Source organism: Carettochelys insculpta, chromosome 5, assembly GCF_033958435.1.
Source record: "Carettochelys insculpta isolate YL-2023 chromosome 5, ASM3395843v1, whole genome shotgun sequence".
Taxonomy (NCBI): domain Eukaryota; kingdom Metazoa; phylum Chordata; order Testudines; family Carettochelyidae; genus Carettochelys; species Carettochelys insculpta.
This window is the reverse complement of record NC_134141.1, coordinates 104,837,110-104,851,452: the sequence shown is the minus strand read 5'-3', so window position 1 is coordinate 104,851,452 and position 14,343 is coordinate 104,837,110. Positions and strand designations below refer to the sequence as shown.

Here is a 14,343-nt window from a genome sequence, read left to right as displayed (position 1 = left end):
CAGGACATCTACAGGGCAGCCACCTGGTCCTCAATTCATGTGTTTATGGTCCATTAAGCACTGACTCGGCGTGCTAGGGAGGAAGCTTCGGTGGGCAGGGCTGTCTTACATCCCTTCCAGGTCTCTGATGCCACCTCCTAGACATTTTGCTTGTGTTCACCAAGTTTGGAGTGCACATGAGCAATCACTTGAAGAAGAAAAGACAGTTCTGTAACTGGTCTTCTTCAAGATGCGTTGCTCATGTCCATTCCAAAACCCACCCGCCTTCCCCACTGTAGGAGTAGCCGCCAAGAAGGAACTGGGCAGGAGGCAGTGCGGGCAGTGCACATATTGGTTGCCATATCAGTGCCGCTCCAAGGGGTGCCGCTCCAACCCAATGGCTACTGGTTAGAGCAAAAAGTTTTCTGGCACCTGGGCATGTGCCAGAGCACCCCCAGTTTGGAGTAGATGTGAGTAACACAGGTGGAAGAACACCAGTTACATAACAGGAAACTGTCTTCTTTGTGGATTTAATAAATAAAAGCAGACAAATTATATCAGTTCATGCAAAAATGGATGAAGAATGCCACTCTTATTCTTTTATTTTGTGATTCGTAAAAACTAAGAGTATAAATGTACTTTCATTCTTAAAAGTGACCCTGTTAAAAATGGAACGGGGGATTCATGTTTGTCAGTGATTTAGAGATCAGAGGTACTCCAGTTTTCAAATAAAAAAAACCCAAAAAACAGCCCTCCCCCCAAAAAAAATCTGATTAATGTTTTGCACGTTCACCATGGGTTCTGATATCCAAGGTGGATCTTTCTTTCATGTACATCATTGTGATTGATAAAGAATCTGCCGGTTTTATTTGGGTCTCAGTTTCATCCATGTGGCTTTATTCTCAGATTATGCAATCAGTTATGCTTGTGGAAATGTTTTGCTCTTAGTAGCTTTACACAGGTGTAACTGATCAGGACACATACATCAATAGCACTGTAACAGAGAAGAAGCTGTGCTAGTCTATACACTATCAAAACAAAAAGCAGTCAAGTAGCACTTTAAAGACTAGCAAAATAGTTTATTAGGTGAGCTTTCGTGGGACAGACCCACTTCTTCAGATCATAGCCAGACCAGAACTGACTCAGCATTTAAGGCACAGAGGAACCTTTCCCTGCAACAAAGCCCGCTGCCAGCTTTGTCCACATATCTTCTCTGGAAATACCATCACTGGACCTAACCAGGTTACTCACAGAATCATGGGCACTTTCTCATGCTCCTCTACTAACATCATATATGTCATCATGTGCCAACAATGCCCAGATGCTTTGTATATTGGACAGACTTCTAACTCCCTTAGACAAAGGGTCAATGGGCACAAAACAGACATCAAAACACTCCAGATCCACAAACCAGTTAGTCAACATTTTAATGGAATGGAGCATTCTGTCAATGACCTAAAGGTATGTGTGTTACTGAAGAAGAGTTATCGCACCGTTCTGGAAAGGGAAGCAGCCGAGCTGGCTTTTATATTCAAATTCGACACATTAACACATGGTTTAAATCGTGATGGGAACTTTCTGAGTCACTATAGGGGCTTGTCTGCATACTTGGCTCAATCTAATTCTTGACCTTCCCCCCCACCCCTCCACTCTCTCTGATTTGCTCACCTTGATTATCTTTTTCTGATTTGTTGTCCTTGCTTATTGTTTTTGGTTCTCTATGCCTTAAATATTGAGTCTGTTCTGGTGTGGCTATGGTCTGAAGAAGTGGGTCTGTCCCACGAAAGCTCATGTAATAAACTATTTTGTTTGTCTTTTAAAGTGCTACTTGATTGCTTTTTATATCAATAGCACTGGTCAGTGAAATGGAATGAAATCCTCTACATGATTTTACTGTATTCACTTAGCAAGACCAACATGATTAAAATGCAGTAAAATATTTAGTCACTATATTCAGCTGTTCTAACTTTCAGTACACAAAAGAACATATCTGTTCAGAAGGTTTTTTTTTTTTGGTTTTTTTTTTTAAAAAGTAGTCAGTTTACAAGCTAGAGCAACCAAACTGGCAAGAAGAGCCTTTTTTTCCAATTCAGAAAAAACTCAATTCAAGAGCTGCAATACATGTGAATACAAGATGGTCCTTAAAATAACATTTTACTGTATTTTTGTAACCCGTATTTTAAGAATAACTCTCACAGAATAATTTGTAATGTGATACATGTTTACTGCAGGACGTTCACAAACTTCTTACATATTCTGTTTCTTCACACTTTGTGTGTACTACGGTCTTCCTGACTTTCACTCCCAAACTTTCTCTCTCTTTGGAGCGTGCTCTGGGGCGTTATCCAATATTTCAGAATCACATAGTTTGCTGTTTAGATATGAGTTGTTGATTTTTGGGCTTTTAGGTGTTCACCATTTATCATTTTTTTTACTTTGCAATTATAATGTCAGGAGCCACAAAGAAGTCCTTAAAAAGCCACAGGTTTCAGACCCTTGGGCTAGACCAATACCATTAAGGTCAATATGATCTTCAACTTGTCAGTGTTATTTATACAACAGTATTGTTAAGAATGGAGTATCATGGTTAACGTTCTTGGATTCTGTCTTAATCATTGTTTTACAAGGTTGTTGTACTTTAGGGAAATATGTTTGTTGTGGATTTAAGTGCTTGACTTTCTATATATCATTATAGACTGATAAGAGGTAAAGGTAGCTTCCGGAAGATTGTAATTTCTTTAGTAAAATTTTAATAATTTTAATGTTGAAGTATTAAAGCTGAAAGGATAGTGATACAATATTGTTACTGTATTTCTTAAGCTATTATTTGACTTATTTGCTAATTGTAGTTGAAAGAAATTTTATGTTCAACGCTGGAAATGGTTTTAAAGCTGGGGGTTATATACTTCCATTATTTATGGACTGAAAAGAATAGTAACTTACTTCAAAATTTGCCTCAAAATCTCGCCAAAATACATAACCACCTACTTAATATTATGTCACACCAATTCATGGCACAAAAATAGTCCTGTGCAGAAAATTTGCATGCTCTAAAGGATGAGGTGTGGTTTAAAGAATGAATACTAGTTAGGGAAGAGTTAAAGTACTTGTTAGTGAGATCCTAAAAATATAAATGAATATGAGAAAATTGTAAGATAATGCTGTTGTGTGTGGTGTTGATTGGCTATTATCAGAAATTTTTGTGGTAAAACCTAAATACCATAATGGTTGCCAAAGCATGATGTGTATAACCTTTTCCCCGCAGGACCACTTGTGACCCTGTAGGCTTGAAATTGTGTCTCTCATTGGCAACTATGTTAAAAGAAAAAAATATTTTCAGTTGACATATGGTCCTTGACTCTTGGCCTGTGATTTCAGAATCGCTAGTAGAAGGTAGGAGATGCTACCTCCCACTGTTGTCCCCAAAACAGTTCTAATGTGACCCTCTCACCTGTTGCAGCACAGGAGTGGGAAGAGATAGTATCCCAGGCTGCTCTATTGCAAGAAAGGAGGACAGGAACAAAGCAGGTAAGTGCCAAGTGAAGAACGGCTTCCTTTCTCACATAGCTACCCTTGGCAGCTCTCAGTGGAGGAATCGGAGGAGGCGCTAAGAACCAGTAAACACTCTCAGTGCAGCTTGAGTCTTTGTCCAAGCGTTGAGTTTGGGGGCTGTTCAAACTTGCGCTAGAGGGCTGTGGTCTCAGAAGGACTATGTGCCAAATGCCTATACCACTCTTTCTGCCGGCATGCCGCTATGCCAGGCTCTACTGGGAGGGATGTGTCGGAGCAGAATATAGTAGCTCTGTGCATATAGGGGTTGCTGTATACTAGAGGAATGTCAGTAGGAAACTTGCAGGTGGCAGCTTATTCCTCTGTCCTGCCTGAGCAGCACAGGACTGGCAGTCTGCCTCAAGATAGTACCGCTACCAAACATGCACTGTCTGTAAAAGGGCGATGTGAATAGCTTTCATCTCTGACCAAGAAGGATACAAAAAGTTTTTTGCATGTTTGTGTCTTGCTGCTCTCCTTTACAGATAAAATAGTACAGTGCTCTGTGTCTTCCGTCACATGGCATGTATTTTTTATTCTTCATTGGCAATTTATAATTATGGCCACTATCAGTTATTTCAAAACTTATTTTTTCTCACAACTGCATGGGGTGATACGTGTGAGATCCACCTTTTTAGTACATATTTGAAATGTCTTGCTTTTACACACCCTTTTAACTACCTAATGAAGATTGTCCCCTTAGTAAAGAACAAAACAATAGAAATGTTGTTGAATACCCGTATTCCCAAAAGCTGGGTCTACACGTGCCCCTTCCTTTTGAAAGGGGCATGTTAATGAGCAGGTTCGAAATATGCTAATGAGGCAATGCAATGAATATGCAGCATCTCATTAGCATAATGGCAGCTGTGGTGATTCGAAAGTGTGGCTTTTCGAATTGTGCGCCGCTCATGGAGATGGGACCTTCCGAAAGGACCCCCCCCACCAGTTTTTGAAAGCCCTTCTTCCTATGTTTTGTTCTTTGTTTTGTTCCTATCCTCCTATGGAAGAAGGCCTTTCGAAAACTGGTGGGGGGGTCCTTTTGGAAGGACCCGTCTCCACAGGCGCTGCACGATTCGAAAAGCCGCACTTTTGAATCACCACGGCCGCCATTATGCTAATGAGGCGCTGCATATTCATTGCAGCGCCTCATTAACATATTTTGAACCTGCTCATTAACATGCCCCTTTCAAAAGGAAGGGGCGTGTGTAGACCCATCCAAATTGTTTAAATCATATAATGTTGAATACTATATCTTTCACGGTGTGATTATGTTGCAACACTAGGATACACAGCACCTCATTAGCATAAAGGCAGCTGCACGCCCTTCGAAACTGCTGGTTTCAAAATGCCCATGTAGGTGGAGGCCTTTCGAAACAACCCCCTAAGATAGAAAGCCCTTTCTTCCCAAAACCAAATGGGAAACAGGGCTTTTTGAAATCGGGGGGTTGTTTTGAAAGGCCCCCGGCTACATGGGTGGCATGCATTTAGAAACTGGCAGTCTCGAAGTGCGTGCGGCCGTCATTATGCTAATGAGGTGCTGCGTATCCATGTCAGCACCTCATTAGCATATTCTGAAGTGCCATGTTACCGTAGCCCACCGAAAAGGAGGGGCTAACGTCGCCACAGCCTTTATAGAGAGAATTTCTCATTTTTCCTACTAAGAATTAATACTTCAAATGTAAATATTACATTTCAAATTATGAATTAGTTCTACACACATGGAAAAAAATCATAAAACAACATTATTGAAGTGAGGATTAATAATAACTGCACATTTTTGGAAAGGATAAAATGACAATTTATATAGATATAATTATCAGCCTTTCTGTTATAAACTTATGCTTGTTTGTAAAAGTTTACTTTTAATTTAAATATGGCAAATAAATCTTTTAGAAATTTTTCATTTGCAGAAATTCAAATAAATATTTTATATATTGTCACACTTGCATAATTAAACATTTCTGAAAGCTCTGAAGTGGCTCTTGGACCTTGATGTAGGCTAACTGTTTTGCCTTAAACATACACGTGCAGTACATTTATATCATGTTAAAAGTTGTGCATGTGGGATAATATTTGTTTCCTTAAGTAGAGGAAAAAATGTAAAATCCAACAGAGTCAATTATTCTTTTACAGAGTAACAAAATGTAGCATGAAGAAGAAACCTGAATTAGGTATAGTTAATTCAAATCAGTACCTCCTGAAAGTGTGAAAGTCGCTTGGACTTGCTTTGTGGATTATCTTTTTCTTCAGAGTAATTGATATGTAATATTTTGAGTACTTTTGTTTGTTTGTTTGTTTTTTAAGCTTGCATGGTGTTTTTTGGTAGTTCATAATGCTTTTGTAGAAGACAGACTTAGCTCATATTAACCATGGTCACAGCTGGAATAGGGTGCTTTTGAAAGTGGGGCTTCCTTTCGAAGAAACCCTGTCTACATAGCTGTGTTGCATTTCAAAAGCAGCCCTTCCAGAACAGTGAGTGGCCATCGTTATGCAAATTAGGCACAGAATACACAAATCAGTGGCTCGTTTGCATTTTCAATCTGCTGCGTTTGCACGTTCCTTTTGAAAGTGAAGGGCAAGTGTAGATGTAGCCAGAGTCCCTTAACTATTTTAAGTGTTTCACTGATTCATTCATGGCCAATGTTTTAACACTCAAATCTGTAGGACTTGTTGATGTAAAAAATAATGTAAATAGTAATGCAGCTGTACCTCTGATTAAGGAGACTGCAATAATAAATTCATCCTTTTCTGAGGGTGCATCCAGCTCTTGATAGTGATACTTCCTGCGTATTGTCTGTGAGAACTCAGAACAAGAGATGCAGTCTTTGTGTCTTGAACACCATATGTGTAATATATGTCCACTAAATTAGATATATTGATTATTCTAGGTTAATTCTAATATAAATCTAAACCACACTAAAATATTAACTGTACTGATATTTTAATGTTGTCTGACATGACTAGGACATGGCTTCTTCACATTTTCTGTTCCCTCTGTCATGGAGAAAATTCACTATCCTGATAGTGTAGCAGAACACTAAAATTAAAAACTTTGTAAGTTAAATTTTAATAAAATAAAAGCCAACTTAAAAAACAGTTTGCTATGTTTGGTAAGGTTGTCTGTATATATTTATTAATAAATTGTGTTTCAGAAGGAGGTGAACAATAACAAAAGCAGTAATAATCTTGTTTTCTGTTCAGGGTCATAAGTTGTCTATGGTTAACTCCACTCTTGTTCTATGGGTGATGCAGCAGTTGGAACATACCTTCAAGAGCATTATGCAGTTATAATGTACAGTGGCTATAATACAACACAATCTAGGATAAATTTTTAACATGTAATCTTCATAGCTTGTGTGTTTTGTAAGTTACCTTTTTTTTTGTGTGGGTATGTGTAAAGGTTACCACCATATATTTATCCTCATAACCTATCCATATGCAAATGCCATAAGGCATACAGCATTAGGCTCAAATGATCCAAAAGAATGTTTGTAACAAATCTGTTTTTGGTCATATTTAACGCATAACAAAAGCAAACATATTTGTAAAGTAAAAGTTTGAGATAACATACTGCAGTTTGCTTTAAAGCCAGAAGTCTTCTTAACTCACTGAACAATTACTCTTTGGTGCTCTTTTCTATGCATCAAATTTAGAAACTACTTTTTCTCATTTGGTTTGCTATCTAAGAACTTCTTTATGCAAGAAAATTTCACCAGTGTAATCTGAATTGGTTTTTAATTAATACTGTTGAACAAGGGCAAAAGGCTGTCTGAACACCCTAGCTAAGATGAGTTAGGAGCAGGCTTAATTAAGATGAAATAGGTAGAGTCCTGCAAATCTTCAGATATCAGGTTTATATCAGTAGCTTTTTGTATCTGCAGAAATGGGTGCAGGTATCCATGGTTCAAAATTTGTGTCTAGAAACCTGTGGATCATTTTTGCGGATGTGGATACAAATTTTCTGTCTGCCCAGAGCTTTAGAAATAAGCCACTTTTACATCAGATTGTGCGTGTCCACATAATTGTACCACTGAACTATCAGTTTAATATCACATATTATATTATACTGGTGCAACTTTCTTGAGTTAAGCAAGCTTTTCATCTTGTGGCATTGAAATAATTATTGGTATTACCTGGACTCAGTTGTGGCTGTTAACTTCTTACCCACACGAAATAGTATGGACCCATATCATCCTGGTGCTGCTCATAGAGAGCAGGGAGAAATTGATCTGTTGCTTGGTCCTTTATATTTGGCTCTGTATGCTGATGCAAAAGAAAGGTGAGTGGTCTAGGACTGGCTGCACCTCTCCTTCCTTTTGTGTGACTTGTGCATCAGGAGGTGCTGGATGGAGCAGTAACTGCACTCAAGGAACTGCAGTTGTGCTGTGGAACAAACAGGCAAAGCCACATATACCATCCTCATTTTGTAAATCTATAATGGCCAGACATCATCTGGCCTTTTATCACCTGATGTTTGTCCTTTGTATCTTCAAAACCTTCCCTCATATCTGACAGTGTCACATTATAAATTTTCAAAAATGCTTGAACAAGTTTGAAATCTCAATGCCCTTGACTTATGAAGTGCCTAAGTCTCTTTTGAAAATGTGTCTTAAGCTCCTACATCGTATAGGTGCTTTTGAATCATAGTGTTATTTTTTAGCTTTAAGGTAAGTTATATCACATTGAACAGATTCAAAGCATTCTGAATGTTTGATAGTGTAACAGATGACATTTTGTCACATTCCTTGTTCTGCAAAATACATCTCATTTATTTGGCATTTGGAAAAGTAATGGCTGACGTGGGTGGTTTTCAATGGTCTGTTTGATTAGTTTGTTTTACCTTTAGGGATACTAAATGTGATTTGGGCTCTCCGTTGAAATTTTAATGGCTCTTTTATGTGATGGTATACATGTTCTTAAAGCTATTGTATAGAGTACAGAGGTGGAGAATCAGATTCGGTCCCTGGCTTAATTTGAACCAGACTGTGGCAAGTCTCTGCACTGTGTGTCTGAAGCCCTGAGCCTTGGTGTACCCTGCAGAGCCCCTGCCTGCCTTGTGGCATGGGGTGGTGATGGTGCAGAGGCTGGCTGTAGTCCTTTGGCAGCCCCTGGAAGATTGGGCTGTCCACCTTCCCTTGTCCGGCAAATTCTCTTGCTTTGGGACCTCTCAGGTCCCAAGCATACTGGATAAGGGAGGTGTAAGCTGTACCAAAATCTTCTGCTTTTATCTTCAGTTGGTATCGGGGGAGGTGGATGTTTGATGAATGTGTTGCCCTCGACTTAGATTATTGGTGCTCATGCTCCTGTTCTACTGAAATCTGGATATCATATTTAGTCCTTGAGCTACTAGAAGAGTGGTAACTTTTTCTAGCCTTTAATGTACTCTTGTATCTATACAGTGCTTCTCAAACCCATTGCACATGCGTCTGTTTTCTTTTTCCCTGTCATTCCCTCTGTTTTGCGACAGTTCCTGTTAGAGAGTTGTGAACATTGACTCTCTTGACCTTTATGGCTATTATAGCTTCTGCTAAGTAGATGGCCCAAGAAATGGTGGAGGATAAAATCCACAGAATCCAGTGGCTGTCGCAGCAGATTCCATTTCCTTGCTGCGTCCTGGGAAAGTGTCTTCTGTTTCTGGTATTCTTCTAGAATATACAATTATGTTGCAATTAGCAGCTCTTAAAATTTACATGAGAAAAATCTTTCAAGGCCTTGTAAGGGAATTCTGGCTGAACGTACAAGCTCTGTTTTTATAGCTATATTTTCTTAAATGTGTAATAGCCAGTTAATTGATATTGGAAGTCATGTTGTACTGAAATTTGGTAGTTAATGTGAGGACTATTAATATAATTTTAGTGGGTTGTACACAGTAAAAAACATAATTTTCTTTCAACTTTAGCAACTGTGCTTGGAAAATAAGGGCTTAAAATGGGTTTAGATCGTAGTAACGTTGTGTTTTCCCTCTTCATATAAATTGCCAAATTGTTGTTCTGTTTACCTAGGCTAATGGTCCTGTGCAATGGCAATTTCTCCATGATTCTGAAATCTGCAGTTTGAAAATTACTAGAATTGTATAACTCTAGTCTGTTCCAAACTGCTGTGCTCTCACAGTGGGAATCAGCCAGTGTACAAGAGCACATGCGCGATCATCTCCTGGGAAATTTCAAGCTGGAGAGGAAGCAGGGAAAACAGAAATGGCATTGGAAATAAAACCAATAGATTAATTACCTTTCCTTTAAGTTCTGTTGTTTACTTGATTTTGTGAGAAACCCTTTTACTGCATTTGGAAATGTGGGGATGATTCCCTACCGCACAGACACAAATTAAATTGAAGTACTTACAAATATTGTCCCAATTATAGCCTTATTTAATGCAAGTTTGTGATGTCCTGAGTTGGGAGATCAGATATAAAGATGTTTTTACGTACTCAAAAAGACTGTCTTTTATGCTGAGACAGATTCTAAGAGGCACAACAAGTCTGTTAACTGACCAAAATACTCACATTTGTGAAAAGTTTTGTGAGGGAGAGGAGTAACTGAGAGGAGTAATTTTGTTTCTCTGTTTCAGCACAATTCTCCCTTTGTTAATTCTGCAGCAAGAGCTCAGACTCATCTCGGATTTTGTCATCTTTGTTAGTTTAAATCTGTAGCTTGTGAGAAATGTTTCTAGATAGATGCACAGGCATCATTATCTATCGAGTTTTGCTTCCTGCCTGCATCATCTCTGTGTGTTTATCTCAGGGTATGTGAAATGCAAGGAATGTAAAGGAAAATGCAGGAACTTCTCATGTTTGCAATCAAGGAAATAAATTATCATCTATTCAGTGGACAAAAAAAATGTGTGTGTGTTTTTTTTTTTTTTCCTTCAGAGTCTGAAGTGGCATTGACTTGACTTGGGATAGAAGTGTCCCATCCACATGTTAATATATAGCTGTCCAAAATGTTCCTGATTTAGGATGGCATTTCTCTGTATTTTTTAGAAACTATGAAGGGCCTAAATGTGCTTTATAATTTTATTCTGAATGATATGGTAAGGAATGGCTTCCCTTTTTCCATGGAAGTTTTCCTATTGGATATGTTTATTAAATCACTTGAAGAGGGTATGTGCTGTAGCCACCAATAACAAGATGATACTTTACTCTCTTTCAAGTCAAATGTATAATGCACTTTCCCAGATTTTTCAAATGACATCAGCACATGCTTAAAGAGCAACTAGTTTAAGGCAAATCAGTACAGTAGTCCCTTGAGTTATGCGAGGATTGTGTTCCAATGCACCCGTACGTAACTTGAATTTTGGGTAAGTTGGGTAGCAGCTTTCTCCCCTGGTGGAACGCACGTTCTGCAGCTGGGGAAGCAGCAGGAGCACCTGCAGCTCCTTTTGAAAGGTGAGTCCTGGGGTTGGGGTGGGGGGTGCAGTTGGGGAGGGTTAAGCCTGGTGGTGGGTTGGGGCCATGGGAGCAGGGCAGGGGGTTAAGCCTGGAGTAGGATAGGGCTGCAGAAGGTGTGGGGGAGTGGTGAGCCAGGGCCATGCACCCTTGCAGAGGTTTGAGCCAGGGCCGTGTGTGGTGGTGAGCTGGAGCTGGGCGCGGGTTGAAGTTTGAACCGGGGTGTGTGTGTGTGTGTGTGAGAGAGGGAGAGAGAGAGCGCGAGCTGCATGTGTGGAGGGGTTTGAACTGGGGCCATGTGGGCTGGGCCTGGGAGGAGTGGGATTTTGAGTTGCTTTTAATGCACATTAATGCTAGTTAAGCGCAACTCGAAATCACGCATGTTGAGGGATTACTTGTGTGAGATGGGGGAAGACAGTAAAGACGAGTGATAAGCTCAAATGTTTTCAACAACTTAAATTACCAACAGAAGTTCATCTGAATCCTCCTCACTGTTCCAGTTATCAAATCAGTGCACAGCCTAGGTCCCCTTGGTCTCTGGATATACTTGTCATTAGTTGCTAAAAATGACACTTTCTAACTACAGCTGCTCAGGTACTTACACTTCATTCTAACAGATGCCGACTTAACCACAGTTTTCATTCATGCATTTTTTGACCTGTGATGTCAATTACTGTAACATGTTGGTATCTGGATGTGAAAACACCTATACAAAAAAGTGTCAGCTCACAGTAATCTGTCTGCTTATCATCAGATAGTTGCATGATCATATGTCCTTTTGTTTGAATTCTGGATTAGGCCTCTGTTAGTTCCCTCATTGAATACCCAGTTATAAAGTACTTGATCTCCAGAATCATTGATGGGTATGGCTTAGGCTGTCTCCCACACTATCACTTTCTGAAACTATGGCTTAGTATAACGTCCACATTCAGAAATTATTGATGACACAGTTTGAGACCGGTGGAATTGAGGGATGTCTTTCTTGGGGTTTTATCATATTTATGTCATTCCTCCCACAAGAGTTAAAAATATCAAGTCTTACTGATTGTAGGATGAGATGTAAAACTTATTTCTTTCCTATGAAAAGTACAAGGGACATGTCTGCCTTTGTGTAATACATCATCTACAGTGTTAGATCTGATCCTGATTGAACCCTCTGGGTGCCACTGCAATAGAAAATTGCATTCCAGATTGTAGATAGGAAGATGAGGAAAAAAGCAGAAAACTGAGAACCTGTGATTAGATCACCTGATGAATTTATGCAGTTTTGTAGAGCACTCAGATACTGGTACTGAGTGCCATAAACTCCTGTATAGATTGAAGTAGCTTTTTCAGGTCTGTATAATTGGAGTTGTCAGCTTTTTTAATGATGACATGGTATGGTAAATGAGTATTCAGTTTTGAGTCTGTCATGCTATTAATAGCCATCAAAATGACAAGGCTCGTATATACTATAGATTACTTGGGTATAAATCATGTTGCTTCAGGTTGTAAATATGCAACCCTCGAGCAATTTAAGTTACACAGACCTAAGTACTAGTGTGGAAAGTACTATGTTGGTGGGATAAGTTCATGCTTATCTAGTTTCTGCCTCTCCCAGGGGTGACTTTATTATGCATGTCTTCACCTGACAAACTACAATGGTGCACCTGCATCTAACCCAGAGTTACAGATGTTGGATTCAGTTATTTAGATTTTGGCAGTTTCTTCATTCCAGGATTCTCAAGTAAAGAAATCTTGCTTTAATACTCATATCACTCTTTAAGATACACGGGGAAACTTCAGTTTATTTGTGTGAATTAAAGCGTACTAATGGCCCTGTGCATACTATAAAGTTGTCTCTGCAGGTCTGCCCATGCACATCACTTTTGACCTGCAATACCTTTAGGCTACAACTGCTCTAGGGATTTTTGTTGACAAAACTGGGATTTGCTGACAAAATTCATGGAGTGTCTACACAGAAAATGCATTTTTTAACGGTCTCTTGACAAAACTTGGCACTTCCACTGACAGCATTCTGCTTCTCTGTGATGAGGAATAATGCCTTTGTCAACAGTTCCTGTTGGCAAAAAAGCTGTGTAGATGCTTCAGGGGGCTCTCTGTCAACAGGACATGCTTCTGGTTCACCCAGTAGCCCTGTTTGCTGGGCTTCTGGTTGGTCATTCTGTTGAGAGAGCGGCTGGGCAGTCTGGCTGCTGTCTGTTGATGGAGCGGATCATTATTCCGATCTGCCTTTGTGTGTGTACGTGATACTTGTGTGTGTACATATTAAGTTTTGCTGGAAGATCTCTCCCAACAGTAACTTCTGCCAACAGATCACTGTAGTGTGATGTAAGCTCTGTATTCGGATCCTAGGCATATTTAGCAAAGGCTGCCAGCAGTGGCTAATGATATGGGTTTTGTGGTGTGAGCAGAAGATCCATCAAAGTCTAGAATTCAACTTAATTTTTACAAGTTATTTAAGAATGGAGTTGTTAAACTATTTAGATTATGTGATGAACCTAGGAATGTGTGATTTATGATGGGTCTGAATAAGAGAGTCTTACAAAGTAAGGGAATTCATGAGGCTTGTACTTTTCCCTTTCTTATATCCATTTGATCTTATGAAACATAGCAAGATGACTTCTCTTTAGAAGAGACCTTAAACTAGAAATATAAATGAAATTCTTAGATAATTGATTTATTCATTTTATTGTATTGTGTGAATTATATAGACACTCTATTTTCCATATTCCCATGACTTTGATTTACTTGTCTGAATAAATTAAAATTGTGTTTATTAAAAGTGTATTAAATTAGGAACAGGATACTTCTAAATTCCATTCTACATTCTCAACCCTGAGGATTGCACAGCTTGTTCTTGTGCTTTCCTAAACTTCCACAAGGATTAGAGAAGGACACTAGTGAGAATTATCACTGTTGTTCTTGTGAGGAGAGATTACACAAAGGCATGATTCTCTGATAAAGTGAGAGAGAAGAAATGCAGGGCAGAGGGAGGAAACAAGGATAACTGGGGGTTGGAGAGATTGGTTTACTTATTTAGATGATAGTGTATGCTCTGTCCTCCCTTGCTGCCACTATGGGGAGTGCTGTGGAGACAGAACGTGTCCCAGGCATGGAGGGTGATGGTCACGTACTGTGTATTCTGTAGTAACAGGGGCAGCTACTGCTGCACTATCACTCTCCTGTTGAGAACAACAAGCGGTCTTGTGGCACCTTACGGACTAACATATTTTTCAGAGTAACAGAGAGGAAGCCGTGCTAGTCTATGCACTATCAAAACAAAAAGCAGTCAAGTAGCACTTTAAAGACTAGCAAAATAGTTTATTAGGTGAGCTTTCGTGGGACAGACCCACTTCTTCAGACCATAGCCAGATTGGTCTGTTCTGGTCTGGCTATGGTCTGAAGAAGTGGGTCTGTCCCACAAAAGC

General features: G+C 39.4%; 1 protein-coding gene across 4 annotated transcripts in view; it reads left to right on the top strand.

Moving 5' to 3' along the window:
• NIPBL (NIPBL cohesin loading factor) overlaps window positions 1-14,343 on the top strand; it is a 319,709-nt gene that overhangs the window by 18,478 nt on the left and 286,888 nt on the right. Inside the window, exon 2 of one of the 4 annotated variants that reach the window (XM_074995643.1) lies at window positions 3,445-3,507. The exons of the other annotated variants lie outside the window; for them this stretch is intronic. The gene's annotated coding sequence lies outside the window, so the exon portion shown is untranslated. The remainder of the gene's footprint in view (window positions 1-3,444; window positions 3,508-14,343) is intronic. 4 annotated transcript variants of the gene reach the window in all.